Genomic DNA, 20,829 nt, shown 5'->3' with positions numbered 1-20,829 from the left:
CAGCCAGATGGGCGGGGTACAAATAAATTATTATTATTATTATTATTATTATTATTATTATTATTATGGCTGATTCTCCACCAACCCCAGACATATCTCACTGCATAAGGCAGGCCCATCATGTGGATTTCTTCACCTGCAATCCAATTCCATGGTATTCACCATCTGACAAAGGGAAGGGAAGCATGGCATGATGGCCTTAAGTTACATGGTAAGTTCTCTAAATGGGCAGTTCAACATGAGGGATACTCATCCCTGTGAGTCGCGAGATATTTTGCTGCCTGAGACAAAAGAGAAAATGGTGTCTCCATTCTACAGAAGCTGAACAGCCTGGAAATCTTAATTTTTATCTTACTGAAATTGCAGTAATTATTTGTAAATTTGAATTTACACACACACACAAGCATATGTATATTTTATGCCAAACTGTGTCCTCTGTTTCTGTGATGAATTTCCCCCCTTTTTTGGCAGTGCACAAGTTGTCAGCCTATCACCCCGGGATCTGCCACCTGAGGCAGCCACTCTACATAAAGGGAGAACCATCTCCGGTGGCATGTGCAATGCCTAGATGACTGATCAGCAGCCATGCTGAGGGCAGTCCTAACTGATCCTATGTCAACATCATGGAAATGGAAGAAACAATGGGGGAGACCATGTTGTTTTTGTGCAGAGGCTTCTAGCAACCTGCATTCTGCTTCTATGATACCTCCTCTGACATATGAGTGAAGTTTCCAGGAAAAGTTTACAGATAACAGCATAGAACTTGTATGAGATCACAAACTAATTTTCATTTGTCATCCAGATCAAGTTCCTACATTGCTATTATGCTGTGAGAAATTCTCAGTAGCTCAGGTTTTGACATTCACTATAATAGAACTTCCTGCGTGAGTCAGACTTGAAAGATCTGATGGCAAATCAGTATCTGAACCCATCTCGATACAGGTTGGAGACTACAGTCTTGCTATTAACTTGGCAACATCAGCAAGATTTATGGTACCACTTAGTATTACTGAGTCCTCCCCCCACCCCGGCCACTCTTGATATAAAAGCTCAAATAAAATTGTGTTTGCAATGAGGCCTCTTACTGAAGCTTAGTCCCCATAAACAAAAGGCAAGGGGGTGAACCTATCTCTGGACTATAACACTTCAGATTACAGGTTAGAGCGCACATGATTGTACTCTTCCCCCATACAAAACAGAATCAAAATAACCTCCCTCCACATAGAAAACTAGTATGTCAGATAAAAGACCACATAAGTACCCTTTTCACTGACATCCAATTTTGTACACACAGAAATCTCTTTTTGGAGGGGGTGGGTATGAAGAAGTATTGAATCATATAAGCCCCGATCTGCCATCTTAAATGGCACTATGGTAACAATACAGTGGTACCTCACAGTACATTTTTCCTTGCAGAATATTAGTCAGGACCCATATAGGAAACCATGCCTGGGAATGCTGCAGCATCACTCAAAGCATCATCACGGGGGCTAGGAATGCTGCAGCATCACTCAAAGCATCATCACGGGGGCTTTTGCTACCTCCTTTCAAAGTGCAAGGAAGCTGTGAAGTTAACAGGCACTCACCTGGGTTGCAGCCCCACAACAGTTTATTCCATTTACCCAAAGTTTCCCTAGCAGTTAATTTCTGCATTGAATTTGAGTTTTCACATGATTGAAAAGCTGCTTCTGGAAATATAGTGGAGTAAAGTGGTACCTCGGGTTAAGTACTTAATTTGTTCCGGAGGTCCGTACTTAACCTGAAACTGTTCTTAACCGGAAGCACCACTTTAGCTAATGGGGCCTCCTGCTGCCGCCACGCCACCGGAGCACGATTTCTGTTCTCATCCTGAAGCAAAGTTCTTAACCTGAAGCACTATTTCTGGGTTAGCGGAGTCTGTAACCTGAAGCGTATGTAACCTGAAGCGTATGTAACCCGAGGTACCACTGTATAGCACATTTCCATGTTATTTGCTTCCAGAAAAAAAGCCATTTGCAATAACATGGAAAAGACTGCTATAGATGCTTTCAGACATGGGGAATATTGGGTTGGTTTTCCTGATTATAACGCTAGGGCTTCTGTTTCATTTCTAATGTTCCTTTCACACTGCAGTAGCTGTTATGTGGCTGTGGCTTTTTGACCAATATACCAGCATGTCATGAAAAATTTCATTCACACCAGCGGGTATGGAGTGACACAGCAAGATGCCATTGGACAACATTGTTACTCTCCCACCCTTTTCACACATGCATACTTCTGTTCCCCTATGAAAATGGCAGGAAACATCTGTACGCTGGCATATCACCCCTAATTTCATCACTTTACTTCTGTGATTTTCTGGTTTAATGGGGTTGCAAATGGAAATTTTCTGGAAGCCATTAACATGGAATTGAGCACTAAACTTCCACTATATTCTGCTAGATTTCTGGAAGCAGCTTTTACGTCATGTGAAAGCTCAAATATAATGTAGAAATTAACCGTTAGAGAAACATCGTAAAAATGGAATAAACTGCTGTGTGAGTGCAGTCCAGAGCTTTGGATAAAAAACAAAAACAAAGAGGGAATTGGGAAGCCCTTTGACCATCTCATCTTTTAAAGTGCCACTACCTCATGTACCAAAATTTCCACTCCCACCTAATAATAATACCTTGCCCATCTGGTCAGCACCTCCCCCCCCCAAACAAACCCCCTGAATGTGGAAAAAATCAAGGGTCTGAAACATTTGGAGCAACTCTACTCCTAAATACTGTTACAGAACTTGGGGGGGGGGTGTCCTCCTAAACACTAAAATTAATAAATGTTAGGATTTGGGGTTATTTGTGAAATGAAGAGAGAATATAAGCTGCAAAGGAATTCCTGGGTAGCCTGACCAAACTAGGGCTGTTGAGAGAACCACTGTGGGTCATTAACAAAGACAATGGAACTTCTTGTTCCAGGTGTGACCAGAGACTGGAGATTTGGTAGGTTGCCAAGGTAACTGCTCTGGAGGAGGGCAAGGGGCTTCTGGGAAGAAGAAAGGGAAAGAGGAGTGAGATCCAACTTGGGAAGGGAGAAGGAAGGACTGCCTGCAATGCTTGGGCCATGCTCTAAGATCTGGACGCCCCCATTACCATGCAGACTGAAGGTGTAAATATGTGAATCAAACCGTATTTCTTAAAGCATGACAGTCTTCGCCCTGTCTCCCATTCCCCAAAGGGACACAGACCCTGCATGGGCGCCTGAGATCCCATACACTTTTGCCACTGCTTGGCGGAGAGAGGGAGCAGGCACCAGGCTTGTGTAACAATACAAAACATATGCACCACAGTGGCATAGCATGGTTTTCTGGTGCCCATGGGAGGCATGTGTGTACCAAAGGGGCAGGATGCGGAGAGTGAATGGAGCCCACTATGCCAGCCCAGCCCTTGCCACCAAAGTGACCCCCCCACTGGAGCCAAGCAGGGCCACGCTGCATTGCCTGCCTGCCTGCCTGCCTGTCTGTACAGGGGGAGCCCAGCCAGCTGATGCAGTCCTTGGCAGGCGTATTCCCCTGACACCCACAGAGAGGAATTTTGGGCCAGGCCATGCTGGGGTCAATGCCTGCCCGTTTTCCTCCATCCGCACCCACTTGCACACTGAGCAAGGAGTAAGTGAGTGTTGGCCAGGTGGCCATTCAGCAAGGCGTTGGCCATTCAGTGAGAAGGCCAGGGACGCAGTAGCAAGACCAGGCTGGGCTCCAGGGCCTTGAGACTCCAGGCAGCAGGCAGGGAAGGACGGAGAGCAAATCGTAAAAATTTAGAAATGTTCTAAATACAGCAGTATCCAGCTTCATTCACTGCATCCCAATATTGTTGCAACCGAACAAATGGTGCATTGCTTTCTCAAATACAGCTGTCTTGCTCCAGTTTCCCTTCCTAAATTAGTTGGCCCATTAATAGGATCTTTTCTTATCAGCAACGGCAAAAATCTTTTCATTCTTTTGGCCAGAGTTTCTGCCAATTTAAACACAGCTTGCCTTAGAAATTTGCTTCTTCTAAGTGGGGTGGGGAACTAAAGCTGAAAAACAGAAGAGGCATTGGGAGATTTGGACAGCATACTAAAACTCTTCACATTTAGTCACAATTGTGCAATTAACTAAGTGTGTGCAATGTAACTGTTTTTCCTACTGCAGAATGTAAGGCACTTGGGTATTTGAATTTGTTGGTAAGGGCTATAGCTTAGTGGTGGAGTATCTGCCTTGCAAGAAGGTCTCAGATTCAATCCCCAGCATCTTCAGCCTGAAATCTGGAGTGCCTCTGCTGCCAATCAGTATAATCAATATTGAGCTAAATGGACCAATGGTCTGATTTGGTATAAGTCAGCTTCCTATCTTCCTGTGTAATAAAATCATGAGCCAGTTGGTGTCTCTAAAAGAGCAGGATGAAGGGACTTAAGATGATGAAAAGAACAGAAAGCTGTTGCATATTTGTTTAGTACAGTCACACCGCATGTTGCGTCCGCTTCAGGTTATGTCTTTTCAAGTTGTGTCCCGTGGCAAACCAGAAGCACCGGAGCCGTTATTTCTGGGTTTCGCCGCTTGTGCACACGCAGAAGCACTAAATCGCACTGCACGCAAGCGCAAACGCAGCGCTTCTGGATGCGAACACTTCGAGTTGTGAACGTGCCTCGGGGATGGGTTATGTCCGCAACTTGAGGTTCCACTGTAGTGGAAGAAAGATTTGTGAAGAAATTAGCACACAACCCCACCAAAACAATGATTCCACTGAAATATTATCTCACCCCCATGGAAGCTGAATAACCTGATGAAATGGGAAGTGCTGATCTTACGAACTTAAAAACCGCCCCAGTTTCAGTCTATGGTATATTGCTAGATCCAAATAGCAAAAAATAAAAAATGAAAATTTGACCCAGAGCTGGCCTTACCATTAGGAGCAACATTAGAGGTACTATTAAAAGAGAAAGAAAATGTCTGTTAGCTTACTATTATAGTTTCACTACAATGGAGGAAAGGTCCCTTTTGTATTTTCTGCCACAGACATCAATGTCTTCTACTGCATCTGACCTAAATTGAGATTTCTCACAGGGCCAATTTTCACAGTTCTGAAATGCCAACATTTTGTAGGAAACTTGGAAAAGATTAAGCCAGATTATGTCAGCACAGGTTAAGCTTCCAAAAGAGTGTTTTACACTAACAAATCAGCAAGCAATAAGAAGATCAGTTTCATCTACCAAAAAAAGAGAAAATATAGGTACAGATCCTATATAGGTACAGATCCAGCTACTCAGCTCTTACAGCATTTGAGAATTCTAGAAGAAGAAGAAAGTCTGAAAGTCTGAATAGTAGATTGACTGGCTGGTATAGATTTCTCATGGAATAATACTGGGGAACAGAGATAATGCAGGAACTGATTATATATGGCTAAATAAAGTCAAGGATGTTGCAGAAATGTCAAAGTCCAAACACCTTATTAATTTTGGATAAGAAGTGTTGTGGCAGAAAAGGTTGGATTAAGTTTATTGTCTGGGAGCAATAAAAATATTAAAAGAGCCGAAATATTGTAAAGTTTCTTTCTTGACTTATTGAATATGAACTTACAACATTGGATGTTATAATGGCACCGGGGAGAAGACTTGAGCAAAGCATGTGTTGCAACTGGATCCATGCATTTCATCTAACACTTGGCTTTGAATTAGCTCACACAACTTTTTAACAGAGTATAGGTCCAACAATATGTTAGCATTGCTGTTTATGTTAACACATGCTTGATAAAACATTATTGCAGTTATTTGAAACAATGCTGATAGCTTAGTAGTGAAAGCAAAGCAATTAGTTCATTTTCGCTTGCCATCATTTTCTTTATGATCAAATATTTTAAAACTCTAAGCCTTGGGGGGAAGAGACCTATCTTCAGCTGATATCAGAAAAGAGACAACAGCAGACTTCAGTGACCATGGTGTTGCGTAGCTAGGGTGTTACTGTTGCCATTGCCATATATACTTTCACTGTTCATTTGGCAAGGTACTTGGTCTTTGTATGTAAGATCACAAAATGTGAACTATACTCAACAGAGAGTTGACTGTATCGTGGATAGTCTTTCACACATCAGGTACATCCAAAGCTGTCTTGTAGTGATTCAGTTCACTGGTTTATCTGGACCTGCATGATTAACTCTGTCTGGCAGTGGCTGTTCAAGGTCTCAATTGGAGATCTTTTTCGTATCTGCTACCTTGGATCCTTTTAACTGGAGATGTCAGGGATTGAACCTGGAACTTTCTGCCTGGAAAGCATATATACTCTACCATTGAACTATGGATGGAATCAAATGCAATTCTTATATATATATTTTCTTAAATGTGTTTTCCCCATTTGCTGTCTAGGTAATCAGCATTCACCCTGGTAAAATGGTAGTTTGGTTTGTTAATTCAGCAAAGAAATGAAAAATGAAATGGCATCCCACTTTAATATAAAGGCCAAATTAAAGAAACGTAGTAGTCTTCTACCAGTAATCAATTATTTTAATACCAGCTATCTGGGACCAAAATCTGTAACAAAGGCAAAAAGGAATAATGTCTTAGGAACCTTCAGCCCCTAAAAACTTCCAGTTCCTCCCTTTGCCTCAAACACTATGCAGTCTTTTGAAAAATGAATTAATGTGTGCACGAACTGGGAGCTATGGAATGTTGTGGTATGCAAGTAAACAGTTCTGCTGGTGGCAAGGAGTTTTAGGTGCACAATAGAAATTCCTCATCCTCTCCTCTCTTTATGTGACTCCCCCTTGCAACCCCGAAATCTACTGTGGGAGTTCCTCCAACCCTCTGGAGCAGACTTACTGGACATGTATGGAGCACATCAGGAGAGGAGAGGACAGGGAAGTTCCATTGTGCAGCCAAAGCTTCTTTCACAAGCAGAACTGTTTACTTGCATCCTGCCCATAGCTCCCCAAACAGAAGCGATGATGTCTAATGCTGCCTTCTTGTTTTCTTTTTTATGGAACAGGGAACTTATTCATACAAAGTAAAAGATGAAACTATTTTACGTTACTAAAGAAATTATCCACAAACCTTCACCCATTAGTTAGTACATAATAATTCATCACTCAGTAGAATTCTGTAACCTTTTCCCACCGCTTGACATATAATTACTACTTATTCAGTTTTACCCAACAAGTTCTAAGAAGCAATGCAAGTTGTTTTTCAGGTAAAATTTATTAATGTAAGAATATTTGTGTCTCAGATAAAAGTGCATTCCATTATTTCTTCTTAGGCTGCAATAAAATACATTTTATAGCAACCGTGCAAGAAACACAAAGTGATATCCAAGGTAATAGTAAAAAGTAGCTTCAATGAACAATTTCAAAAATGTCTGTGCAAATATGATTTTCATTGTCTGCCTTTTAAATATTGCCCAATACTATTCCTTTTCAGAAATAAATTTTGCAGACTGTGCACATCTTCACTATGCCCTGCTAACCACAGGTCCTATTATGTGTTTAATAATTGACTATTCAATAGAGCATTGAAGCATTTTTATCTGGAGCTAATTCACCTTTGTCTGTGCATCAGCATGTTCACGCAATGAATTACAGACATGATCTTCTAAAGCGCCTCAAGGCTGTGTGCTGTATTTAATCCAACTTTGTAAAAAATGCAGTGAGCCCCATTGTGTGGCTTGGAAAACAAGATCTTAAAACTAGTACATGTAAAACAATGATATATTAATGCACATTTTTAATCAGTCTAGGCTTTGGCCCTTCAGATAGTAAGTCAGTGCATTATGAGCCCCCGAGCAGCAACTGAATGCCTACTGATGTGCTGTCACAAAGCTATGTATATGCCGTACTATTGTCAGCTGGAAGCAGAAGCAAATTCTCCAATACAATGCTAGGCATGTTTACAAATCTCCCTGCAGTTTCCCTATTGACATCTATAGATCAGATGTCCCAAGCTTATAGATCACAATTTTGAGATGCTGCCGAATCAGCACATAAGGTGGCCATTTACAAGTATATACCGTTTTGCTTAAAGTGATGCAGTATGTTAATTGCCTCTGTTCTCCCATCTCCCAAACCACAGCAGTCTATGTATTAACAGGAATTCTTTGAAATACTCTTTATGTACCATTAGGTACTGGTGGAGGCCCCCAAAGCACCATATGATTGAGCAAAACTGAGTTCAGGGTCACCCCAAATGGAACCACCATTGTATCAGGGCTGGCAAATTTCTTTAATATCCAGAAGGAGGAGTGGGCAGCACTCCCTGCCCAATCAATGTCAGTTCTAAAAGGCACTTGAACCCTATTCGTGCATCCTGTGGAGCAGGAATGGTGTCACCCATACTTCCAACCTTCCCTCACTGAGTGTGAAGTTCTGAAGTGGGATTGTAAGTAGAATCATAGAATCATACAGTTGGAAGAGACCACAAGGGCCATCGAGTCCAACCCCCCTGCCAAGCAGGAAACACCATCAGAGCACTCCTGACATATGGTTGTCAAGCCTCTGCTTAAAGACCTCCAAAGAAGGAGACTCCACCACACTCCTTGGCAGCAAATTCCACTGTCGAACAGCTCTTACTGTCAGGAAGTTCTTCCTAATGTTTAGGTGGAATCTTCTTTCTTGTAGTTTGGAACCATTGCTCCGTGTCCGCTTCTCTGGAGCAGCAGAAAACAACCTTTCTCCCTCCTCTATGTGACATCCTTTTATATATTTGAACATGGCTATCATATCACCCCTTAACTTCCTCTTCTCCAGGCTAAACATGCCCAGCTCCCTTAGCCGTTCCTCATAAGGCATCGTTTCCAGGCCTTTGACCATTTTGGTTGCCCTCCTCTGGACACGTTCCAGTTTGTCAGTGTCCTTCTTGAACTGTGGTGCCCAGAACTGGACACAGTACTCCAGGTGAGGTCTGACCAGAGCAGAATACAGTGGCACTATTACTTCCCTTGATCTAGATGCTATACTCCTATTGATGCAGCCCAGAATTGCATTGGCTATTTTAGCTGCCGCGTCACACTGTACTTTAGCACATTCAGGGAAACGGTTCTTCTCTAGCTTTTCCCTAGACCACTGATAGTGCAGCCCCCTGGCTGCCAAGCAAGCCCCCCTTGGGTGGCTCTGGACTTCTTGTCAGGCCCAACATTGTTTCTATATCTGGGAGTAAAGGGGAAATGGTCTGAGGCTGAAGCAGGGCTCTATATGTGCTCTGCTGGAGGAGCTGGGCAATTTGGGTTGCATGACCGTGACAGGGGGCTCTCTGGGTTCCTAACAGCATTTGAAACTCCCATTGTTCTAGGCACATTTTGCGACAGGGAATTTCATTAGCGCAAGCTTTTTCTGAGCTCTCGGCACAGTACTGCGCCTAAGATTTCAGTTTAAAACTGCACAGTGGAAGGAAAGAAGGACCCTTTTCTGCCTCCCCACTTCCAGCCACTCTCTGAAGACCAGAGAATATATCCTTTAAGAATATTAGGGAGGTGGGCAGGGGAAGCATGGCTTTGTTTTTTGCAGTCTTCAGATGAGGACTAGACCATGTGAAAAATGAACATAAGATTTTAGCTACAGTTCATTCATTTTCAGCTTTGTATTCTTGTTATTAAAAAAGTGTGCCTAGGCATTCCATTGTTGCGCCTATAACTTAGATATAAGGTGCCATTTAGCTCCTAGCTTTCATATCTCAGTTTCTAACACTGGCTCCTAGTGGCGCTGGGGGTCTCCAATCCTCTTCCATCAGTGAGGTATCCCCTGAATTATAATCAGGCTTTACTCTGGCACAGGTACAGAGTGTCCTCGGATCTCCTACACAATAAAATATGAGAAGATGCCTGCAATGGGTCTGCAGCAATAAAGCACACTTGCCTTTCACCACCATCACTACTCTAGTATAACGACTTCTGTTGGCTTACGGGATGCCAAACTACCCAGCTTCCTGTGCTACAACTCCTACTCACATGCTGCTAAATTGTTCTCAACTTTTGGGGGTCCATTTACAGAGCTTCAGTCAAGAAAGCTATGAAGGCTGAGAACAGCAGTCATATTCCCTCTACCAATGGTGGGATCACCAGGGCTAGACTCACCTGATTATTTTCTATCCTGAAATTCAATGAGAAACATTCAGTTTTGTGAGCTGGGGCAGCTAGTGCTCCCAGGTATCTCCAACTTCAGCCCCTTTACCCTTTCTCATTGGAGTGAATGATTCCTATTGATTGCTACCGAAGAAAGTAAATTGCATCCTGTCATACAGGTAGGTGATAGCATAAGATAAAGCATAGCTCTAGTGAGCAGCTCATGCACATTAATCTTCCCAAACTTTAAACCAATATTCTATGCCACCTAGACCTTTATCAAAATTATTTACTTGGTACCTTATATATGGGTAACCTTTGTATACTGAACCTACTTATGTAAATTCATGTCTCACTAGAGCGGATGTCACATATAAGACAAACTACCACCTTAAGCAGCAGCAGATGTGAAGTGTCGGACAAAACTCCTTCACTTTTATTGTTTCCTCCAAATGAAGCTAAGATGCTTTAGTTAAGATAGTGGAGGAGTTGTATCTGCAGTGTGCATCTCAAAGATTGTGGTGCTTGAACAAAATATTTCATTGTTAATCCACCTTTTGTAAGAACTAGAATCCTGATTTCAAGGTTATTAAAAGAGATCGGGCACTGCATCATATTGCATTCACCTGTGGCCAGTAACTGATTATTCTGAGGGAAGCAATTACTCAACATAGACTCCAGCTCATTGTTGAATGCCAAATTTTGCATTTGGGGGAAGAAAATGACTCTTGAATATATGCTCTGAAGCATGAGATTTGATTACCTTTATCATCACTTGCAAGGCCATAAATGTTGCAATAAAAGAACATAAACGCATTCAGCCCTTTTTCAACAGTTCATGCACAGTATTTTGCTTGCTTAATTATCTTTTGTGGTTGTGAACTCCACAGATTAAGAATATGCAACTGACAATTTCTTCTATTACTAATCCTGCTTTTCATAGTTATAGTAGAATCCTAAAATCTTCGTATTTATCATCACTGTGAATTCTGCAATGACAGAGGAAGAGAATCCATTTCTTGCTTCTTCTTTTTACTCTCTCTCTGTTCAGAAAAGGGATGGGAATTTCTTTTTTCTGACTTCTCCCTCTTTTGAAAAAAAGACAGGAGAAGCTACAGCTCAGAGGGTCTTATGGTAGGCACTTGGTAGGCAGTTGATTTGGGGGAGAACTAAAAGGGATTTGCTTCGCTCCCTGTGGTTGAACTCAAGGCGACAATGTTATTCTAAAAAAATTCCTAGAGATGTGGTAGAGGTGTCCCTGGGAAAGTAACATGCAAAATATCAGAAGGATGGAGGCAAAAGCTATAGTTATAATGAACTGGGGTGTGTGAAGAAGCTTTAGGCTTATGTTCTGCTCAATAGAAGTAGCAGAAACTAAGTGCAAAGTTGATTTGATAGGAATGGGTGTGTGGGCATGAGACAGAGGCAGAAGGACTTGAATTTCCAGCATTTTCTAAGCAAGCATTACTAGCTAAGTGCACAGAACAGACAACAATGTGATACTGCATTGAAATCCCTTCCCCAAAGCACTGTGATAGGAGAGCCCTCCTGGTAAAGTGATTCCCATTGGTTAGAAGTTAGACCTATCAGTCATTCAAAAAGCTCTCCACCTCCCTCTCCACAGCCTGTTGTTTCTCTTATATGGCAAGCTTAGAACAAAGATTTCCATTTTTGCAGACACACTATCCACAGTGTTTTTAAACATCCTGCTCTCCAAAGGACTAAATAGTTTCGGAGGCCCCTGCTTTGAACAGTTCCTGCTTCAACCCAGAGAGTCCCAACTCTGTCCAAAGCAGCCCTGCTTCAGGATTTTTCTCATCCCTTTGCACCCTACATAGTGTGTCTCTTTCTACATGCATATTATTCTCTGTTTTCTAGTTACCTAGAACAATGGTGGGAAGTTCTACACTGGACATCCTCAAGCAGAGACTGAACCATCAACTGTTGGTACATCATCTAACTCTAGATATCTTGTATCAAGCATGGAGTTGAACTAGATTGCCTAATACTTCTTCGTTCTTTAGTCCTGTACCTTCATTCATCTTTGTACCAGTGAACCCATGAATGGAAGAACTGAGGTCCTACCTGCTGGCTCTGCCCCAACCTGCACATGTTTAAGGGCTTTAGTGCACTGTTTATGCACAGGGCCTTTGGATGACTAGAACAAGTGTGTGTGTTTGTGTGTGGTCCCAATTCCTCCTAGTGCTATTCCATATCATTGTTTGGTTTTTTTGACACAGAACCCAAAGAACCCACTGTCCCTACTAGGATCAAAACTTTAAAGCATCTTGCATGATTGCAAAAACAGAAGACAGAGTTTTCACTGCCACTTCCCCCCCCCCATGTTAGCGGTTTTTGCTGCTCCTTTCCTCAAGACTTTGAGCTGTGCCCCTAAAAAAAGCTTTGACCTCCCCCCCCCCCCGGGTGGGTCTTTGCACCCTGGTGGCACATATGCTAAAGACGGCCCTGAAAACCTTTGTTCCCCAGCTATATGAACATCCAAAAATGTTGCTTTGGCAGCAATTAGGTATTAAAAAAGCTTCCATTGCTCTTGTGCCCTTGCACATTCTCATTATCAGGTTTCTTTCCACATGCTGTTCTCACTCTTTAACAAACACTATTCATGACTATTGATTAACAGCACCTAATATTTATTTAACAAGGAACTTCATTTTTTCCCCCTAGCATCACAGCTTCGGATCTGCTGTACTTTCACACCAGGGCAGGTTGTATTATCAGTTTGACTCTGATCCTGTTATGCCCGCATGACATAGAGAATGCATGTTAAGACCTTAATTATGTAGCTTGTGTTTTGTAAATGGTATTTATTTTTAACAGAGCCAGGTGTTTTTCATCTGTTTGCAAATAATTCTCTTTTGCACCTAGAAATCTAGGAGAAACAGAAGAAAAACAAGAGAATTTACTTTAAGTAAGACATCTTTTGGAAATAGCTATGTACATCCTGTGAGGGACAAAAGTACTGAAACATTATTCTATGAACAACAAATATTTTGTTGTTGTTGTTGCTGCTGCTGCTGCTATAAACTATGCTGCACTAGCTCACCTGTATCTGCCTGTTAACACGAAACAAACACTCCTTCACTGTAGGTACAGTATATCTCATGGATTGTGACACTGTGGGCTTGTCCAAACTGGGCTTTACCATGAGTTTGAATCTAAGATTTCTGAGCAGTGTCCACATGATGCTGCCCTCAATCAGAACCCATCCCACAATTTTGTTGTGTTAATTTGGATTACACCATTCATGGGGAAATCTGAAAAGCAAACAAAACCCAAAGCAAATCTGCAGCTGCCTGGCTGCTGGAGCAGGAAGAATCCAGAGGTTGCTTGCAGAGTTGAAGGAAAAGAAGGACCTTTATCCTGCTCCCTACCTCTAACCATTCACTGAAGACTGGAGAAGGGACATATTAAAGGCAATGGGCAGCATAGCTCCCCCCCCCCAAAGTAAACATATATAATTTTTGACTTCTGGCAGAAGCCATCCAGTCAGTGCCAGGAGGTTATTTCACAGGTATCCCCAGCACTGACAGTACTTCTGGACAAATATGGAAAGAAAACCAATTTAAGATTATCACAGATGCTGTCTGATCTGCAGGGATAATATGTATTGGAGCAAAGGAAGTCCGGTCAGGGCATTTCACCTACCAAAGAGATTGCATAGCAGAGATGAGAGCTACATCCCAAAATCCATTGCTGTTACAGAGGATCCCGAGGCACAGCTCTTGGACCATGTGCACTTGTGTGCAATCTGACAGTTGCTCCACAGCATCCTGTGTGATGGTTGTTTCTTTATTTCATTTATAATCTCTCTCTCACTCACTCTCTCTCTCACACACACACACTTAAAAAAAACCATTTAGAGAGTTCCCAAGGTATCTCCCATCCAGGCCCTGATCAGAGTCAAACTGCTTAGGTTCAATACTGCTATATCATGTGCTTTCAAACTATGCCATAGCACCACTGCAAAAGGTATCCAGGATGCACTTGGACTGCATCTTTGGCAGTAATGAAAAGGAAGGTAACTTTCACCTGGCTTTTATGCAGCTCTTTATTTACAGGATGCCTCCTTTTGTGGGCTCATTTCACTGGTGAGCTCTACAGAAATGATTAGGCTGAACACAAGTTAGCTGCTACTGTCAGTTTTTGAATTAACTACATACAGACTAGGTATGTACAGTGCAATCCTATATGTACCTACTCAGAAGTAAGGTTCCAGTGGTGCTTACTCCCAAAGGAAGTGTGTACAAGGATTGTAGCCTTAGTGAAAAGCAATAGTCTCTAACTGAAAGGAATATGCAATCTGGCCGTTGTCCTCAAGAGACAGTTATCACCTCATCAACTGCAGCTAACACTTGAAACTCTGCTGCAGCTGTCATCTGGCATGTGAGCGGGGATCTAGGCCTAAATACAAAACAATAAAGATGGATGGAAGATTTGATGATTTGTTCAGCCAATTGCCACTTTGTGTAGAATTCTGTGTATTAAATGATGTAAAACTATATTTCAAGGTTACTCTGGGTATGCTTTATCACCTCATCCATCAAACTGTCTTAGAGGGTAAAACATTTTATAGCCAAATGGGGAAAACCCAGCTTAATCACACAAATAACTTTGGTTTACCTGATAGGTTTTATTTCTTAAACAGAGAGACCAGATTTATACATCCACTGGAATTTATATTTTAGAACTGTTTTATGGTATTTTACAGCTGAAGACAAAGGAAGAAATTAGGCTAATGTAATGGACATATCACAGTGAGCATAATCCTGCCTGTGGCATTCAGGGAGAGGGTTACTATCCGGCCCCATCACTGATGATGGACCTGGGCCAGTTACCATTTTCCAGAGTAACTTTCAATGCTGCTGCCATGATAAAATGTTCTCTTGAGCTACTTGGAAGACACATGGGATCCAAGTGCAACCCATCTGCTGATATCTGGCAGCAGCACTAAGCCAGAACTTTTATCAATTTTGGCACAAGCCTTTGCCCAGGAACCTAGAAATCTGTACAGTGTGAACATGGAAGTCAATTATAGAATCATAGAATCATAGAATTCCTCCCTGCTTTCAATATGACAGAAGTTGGCCTTCTTCACTACCCTCACCACCATGCAGTAGGCATGATTATGTGCTTTAACTCATGTTCAGTCAACTTTGCAATATGCCTTTCACCTCTTGTGCTCTCAAGCTGTTGTCTAGCGTATTTCATCAGCTGTAGGTCTCTGATGCAGAATAGACTTCGTAGTGCTGGAGAGGGTGCTCACCAACCATGTCAAGAGTCTCATGTCTCATTATATCATAGCTTCAACAGGGTCTCCTACTCTATCCACATGAATTCAGGAATCTATTGGATTCCATTAGTCTCTGGGAACAGTCCTCCACCACCACCACAGCAAAGGGGAAGGACAAGAGCCATGAGCCCAAACTTCACCAGGAATGGTGCAAGCATGACAATGGAGTGACATTTGCCACCACCCTATCTCCACACCACCCCTTCCTCTACCTGGACTGCCCCATGACAACTTGGGGCAGCCACATGATCATCATGGAGGCCATGAAGTTCCAAACTGGAACACTAGAGGCAGCCTAAGCATGGATGTTGAAATCACTGGAGTTATCATTTCAGATTCTTCCAGCACCAGCTTGGTAACAGAAGCTGCTGGGCAGCAGGATGGACGTACAGCAGCAGCAACCCTAGTTGCTGCTCTTTATTGTAGCACTCTCATAATACAATGGCAGTGGTCTGTAGAAGAGGCCATGTTGACAGTCAGTGACTAGGATAGCAAGGTAGTAATCTAGCTAGTAAAATTCTGGCAGCTTTACCAGACAGTCCACTCTAGATGCAAACACTAAACACCATTCAGTCAGCACTAAGAGACTTTCCTCTACCTAGAGAGTCCATAGTAAAATATGGACCATGACATATTGTGCTCTCACAAAACTCTGTAGGCAGTTGTGGAAAAACTCTTCTCTCTGCATCACATCTGCAGGTGTTGACAGTCTCCTCCTGTACCTACAGATGGCAGCACTGCTTAGCTCAAGTATGATCCACATCAGTTTGGATGGGATAGTGCCATCTTAAATTTGCTTTACAAATTTGATTCCTCTATTTTTTTTTCATGCAGAGTTCAATCTGCCCTCATCTCTTCTTCAAAATGATAAACCCATTACAATCTATAAAGGGGTGGGAAACCTCAGGCCTATGTACATGCAGAAACCTCTGGCTTTTGTGAGGCTGGGCTGCAGCCTACTGAACAAAGATAAGAGTCACATCTATTGCTCCACCCACCATTGGCATATGGCCCTTGGAAGGTTGGCCACAAGGAAATGCAAGCCTCAGGCATTTTCAAAACAGATTCCTTTCTGTGGACCCTTATTATGTGTAAAGTGTAAAATGACAAGAACAAGCAAATTGTTTCAACAGCTACTTACCGCTCTGGAACATAAAATGACTTTCACCTGGGATCCAACAAATGCTAAACCTGAATTTCTTCGGGGGGGGGGAGGAATGCACAAGACCTGTTAATTTTAACAAAGATTTTAAAGCCTGAGAATATGAAGTGTTTTCTTTCAGTGACACATTTCTTGTTAATGCTCCCTTCATGTTTTCCTCTGAAATATTCTTAAGTGGTGTTTACTCAGCCAAAGTGTTCAGAGAAAGGGGGATTAATGGTTTGAGAACGTAAATGTAACCTATTCCTATTTAACCTTCATAGTAAGCTTTCAATAGCCAATGTAAGAGCCAATGTAAGATTTCAGGAACCATGTATGTGTGAGAGAGAGTGTGTGTTGGGGGGGGGAGAGAGAGATGGAGTCATTTTGCTGTTACTATTGTTAAACAATTGGGAGTCAAAACTCTTGCTGATCCACCTCCAATTTCTAGATACAGTGGTACCTCGGGTTAAGAACTTAATTTGTTCCAGAGGTCTGTTCTTAACTTCAAACTGTTCTTAACCTGAAGCAGCACTTTAGCTAATGGGGCCTCCCACTGCCGCTGCACCGCCGGAGGACGATTTCTGTTCTCATCCTGAAGCAAAGTTCTTAACCCGAGGTACTATTTCTGGGTTAGCGGAGTCTGTAATCTGAAGCGTATGTAACCTGAAGTGTATGTAACCCGAGGTACCACTGTATATATCAATCTGCCGTCTGCCAAGCCCTGGTCTAATGGTTGCTGTGTGACAACACAGCATTGAATGCCCACTGCCTTTCCAATCAGCTGGAAAGTGTGTCACTTGTGCTTGCCAGCTGAAGGCTCAAACAAGTTTTACCTGGAAAAGTGTGTGCAAATACATCCTAAACCATCTGTTTGAATCTCCATGGGAGATAGCCAATTTTGATTTGGAGGTGTATAAAAATTATGTTCAGATGGGGCAATTGCCAGCTGCCTGTGTGATTGCCTCTTTGTCTCCCATTCATCCCACATATTTGTAAAGAAACCAATTATGATATCACCAGATATCTTTCTGCCAAAGGAATTGTACCATATATTTTTCCTGTCTTCCCAATGCATTTCTTCATACCAGAGGTATGCATTGGTAAGGACCAGTGCCAGAAGAACAAAAGGCTGTGTTGACTAGCTCTGCTGATTTGTTGGCAGATCTTAGAAATTCATAGCTAAATTCTGCAGCATTTCTGTATTCATAACTCTAACTGAAGTTCAAGGGAACTTTGAATTAGAAGGATCACAGTAAATGCCAAGCTTCTGGCAAGCCTGCTGATCTCGGGCATCCTCCAGAGATACTGTGTAATTGGCAAGCTTTTGCTTCCCATTTGTACTCTTATTCTCTGCTGAAGCACAGGTATTTGTGTACTCTGAGCCACAAACCATGTAATATGTAAAGGGCATTTTTGCAAACACTTTGCAGATACACTTTTCTTTAGATATCCTCTAATACTTGTCCAATAAACACAACAGCAGTACACAACAGGACAGTTAATTAATTTTAATTATGCTGTGATTGCATATGGAAGAAATCACCACAATCATATGCAGATGATTCAGTTGTGAATTTTTTTAACAGCATCAACTTCTTACAGTCTTTTGTGTATATGTGATGTTTGTTATCCATCAATAGGTCAGTGAGTTAATCTGTTACCTTAAAAATCACTTTTCACCATGTGTTTCACCACTGTCTGTGTTCTGAAGGTTGGGTCCCATGCTATATACCAATGCGGTACAATGCGACAGTATTTGCACTGAAGGGCAGGCCCTTTATTGTAATGTCTCCTGTCCACAGCTATGGAATCAACTCTGCAATGAGGGCCATAACTGTCCGGGGAAGTTGTAAAATACACCAATTCCAAAATGCTTTGGCACACTGACTTGTAATAAGGAGATGGATTTCAATGGCTTTGAAAGCCATTCTTTTCCCTCCTCCATCCTGAAAAGCCTCTCCAGAAGGTTGAAGGGTTTCCTCCTGGACAGTTTGTGGGCTGTGTCACACTGAACTTTGGTGTGGTGTCGGGGAGACTGCCCAAAATAGGACAGAGGAACCTTGCACATAAAATTTCTTTACCCAATATTAAGCAATCTCTCCCCTCAGTCTCCAGAGTGTTTTTTTTGTGGGGGGAGGGTACAGGTGACTGCAGGGGTGAAGAGGTTGGTTGTGCAAACTGCAGTACACAACCCAAGGTCTTCTATTGTTGGTATGAAGTATATAGTTCCTGATGTTCTGAGTGTGTGTAGAGGTGGCAATGATTTGCATTTTTCTGGAATGTGGTTTTGTTGTTTTAATTTATTTTGTAAGCTGCCTTGAGTTTTGGAGAGACATGATACAGATGTTGTAAATAAAAATAAAGAATTATAAAGAATAACAGTTCAAGTTACATTATTAATTTTGCTACGGCCTTAAACTACTTTAAGATTATTGGTGAATTTTTGCAACCTATTTTTATTCTAGGGTCTAATGTTGTAAGGCTCAATGCAGCATTCAATCAATGAACTGGTCAGAGTAATTTATTGCAAAACCCTTGTTTGCTTAAAAACAAAAACAAAAAACCAAGGCTGCCGATTAAATGGAAAACTTACAAAAACTATGGGAGGCAGATGTCTTCTTGGGAGGCATTTCCCATTTTTGCCTCTCACGAATGGAAGTGCCTTGACTAAGGGTGTGCTTTCTGCTTCATGTGTGTGAATCATCAAAAAAGACCCCCCCCCCCTCAAAATGATTGTCTTTTTCATGTGCATATTTAATCAACTGATCAGCCTCATACTTATATTTCTGAAAAACACATCCAGGTGACTTATTAAGTTTAAAACAAAGACAGAGTATACAAATATAGTAGCACAGCCAATAAAACACCATAATTAAAATATAACAGCAAGCATCAACAAAATCCCCTCCACAGGCGTAAACTCATCTGCCAGCGCAAAACCCCCATCATATCAAGCAGCTAAATAATGGTCCAGGGAAACTTGACAGAATACGTTAAAATTTACAAAACTGCTATAGTTTTTAAAGGAAGGTCTTTGCCTGGTGCCATAAAGATTGTAAAGGGCTCCCTGGAAACAGTGGTGGAAGTAGATACTTTCCTCAGATAACAGCTTGTTGTGAGTTGGGCAGGGGATTGGGCTGTATGCCTGAGCCCCCTTCTCCTTCCTGGATCCAGCATGGATTCAGTTCCTAGAATAGCCAGGCAAGCTTCCTGGTGAAGGAAGTAGCTGTGTGCTAGACATCAAATGGCCCTGCTCCCTCAAGTCACTAGTAGAAAGGCAAAGGCCAGAGTTGAGAGTTGAGAGCATGTGAGCTAGAAGGTAGAAGGTAGAAGCAAGGTAAGCTGGGCAGTTGGGAGACAGAACCATGCCTGATTTCTGTTGGAATCCAAGGCTGTGTCTACAGGAGAAGCAAGACCTTCTTGGGATGTTAATGCTGTGAGCCCCTCCAATGTAGGCTCAGGTTGTATATATGTGTAAATAAATCATATATCATAAAGATACCACAGTCTCCGCTGTTCTAGGGAAACCAAACCCTGAGCAAGTGCCTGAAACCCCTGGAATCTTACACCACTTGGAGATTGGGATGGGGTGCAAAAAAGCTCATTGGAAAGAGAGTAAAATACCTAAAGTAGTAAGCTAAAGAACTTACCATCACTGGTGCCTGCAACACCCCAGCCAGGGCTGCACGGAGGATGGCAGAGGGTAGCATACATCCTGCAGTTCCTAGTCCTTAGAGCCATAGCCTACGGAAAGAAACACAACAGAGACCACATGGGCTAGAGAAGATATGTTATGATTGAGTACCCTTTGCAGTAACTGAACCAAGCAGGGGCCCTACAGGGGATTGATGGTGCTCTGGAGATCTTGCACCTACAACAATGAATGGCTTTCTGCCACGGTATCTGCAATGTAGCCTGAGTGTTGTACTTTATGGTGTCTCTGTCCAAAATGTGGGCCAAGGGAGAGAATCATGAACACTGGGCTGGTATCTCCTGCTCCCCACCCAATCCCTATGCCATCTCACATGACTCACTCTCCTTTGTGTCTCCAGCAGTGCTGATATGCTTACCCACCCATGCAAGTCTGATACTTTGCACCAGCAAGTCCATGTATTGTACAGCAGAGCAAGGTTGCCACTGCAGAAACATCCTGTCGTTACAGAGATCCCAACACTTTTCTTTGCAGTTATCAGGGGGATTTCATCTTACAGTCTACATTTCTGAGGCCAATTGTGAGGTGCCTCCAGAACACAAATGTCTACTTTGATACTCAGCCTTATTGCATGTAAGCAGCTTATACATATCTGTGATAAACTTGTAAATAATAATGATAATTTT

At 42.2% G+C, this 20,829-nt stretch overlaps 1 long non-coding RNA gene across 1 annotated transcript in view; it reads right to left on the bottom strand.

Moving 5' to 3' along the window:
- LOC309341816 overlaps positions 1-20,829 on the bottom strand; it is a 136,681-nt gene that overhangs the window by 112,099 nt on the left and 3,753 nt on the right. The window contains exons 2-3 of the long non-coding RNA XR_014156557.1: positions 20,142-20,235; positions 16,489-16,575 (exon numbers count right to left, since the gene is read on the bottom strand). This is a non-coding gene — a long non-coding RNA (uncharacterized lncRNA). The remainder of the gene's footprint in view (positions 1-16,488; positions 16,576-20,141; positions 20,236-20,829) is intronic.

This window comes from Podarcis erhardii, assembly GCF_964252035.2.
Source record: "Podarcis erhardii genome assembly, chromosome: 5".
NCBI classification, from domain to species: domain Eukaryota; kingdom Metazoa; phylum Chordata; class Lepidosauria; order Squamata; family Lacertidae; genus Podarcis; species Podarcis erhardii.
This window is presented reverse-complemented; position numbering and strand designations above follow the sequence as displayed.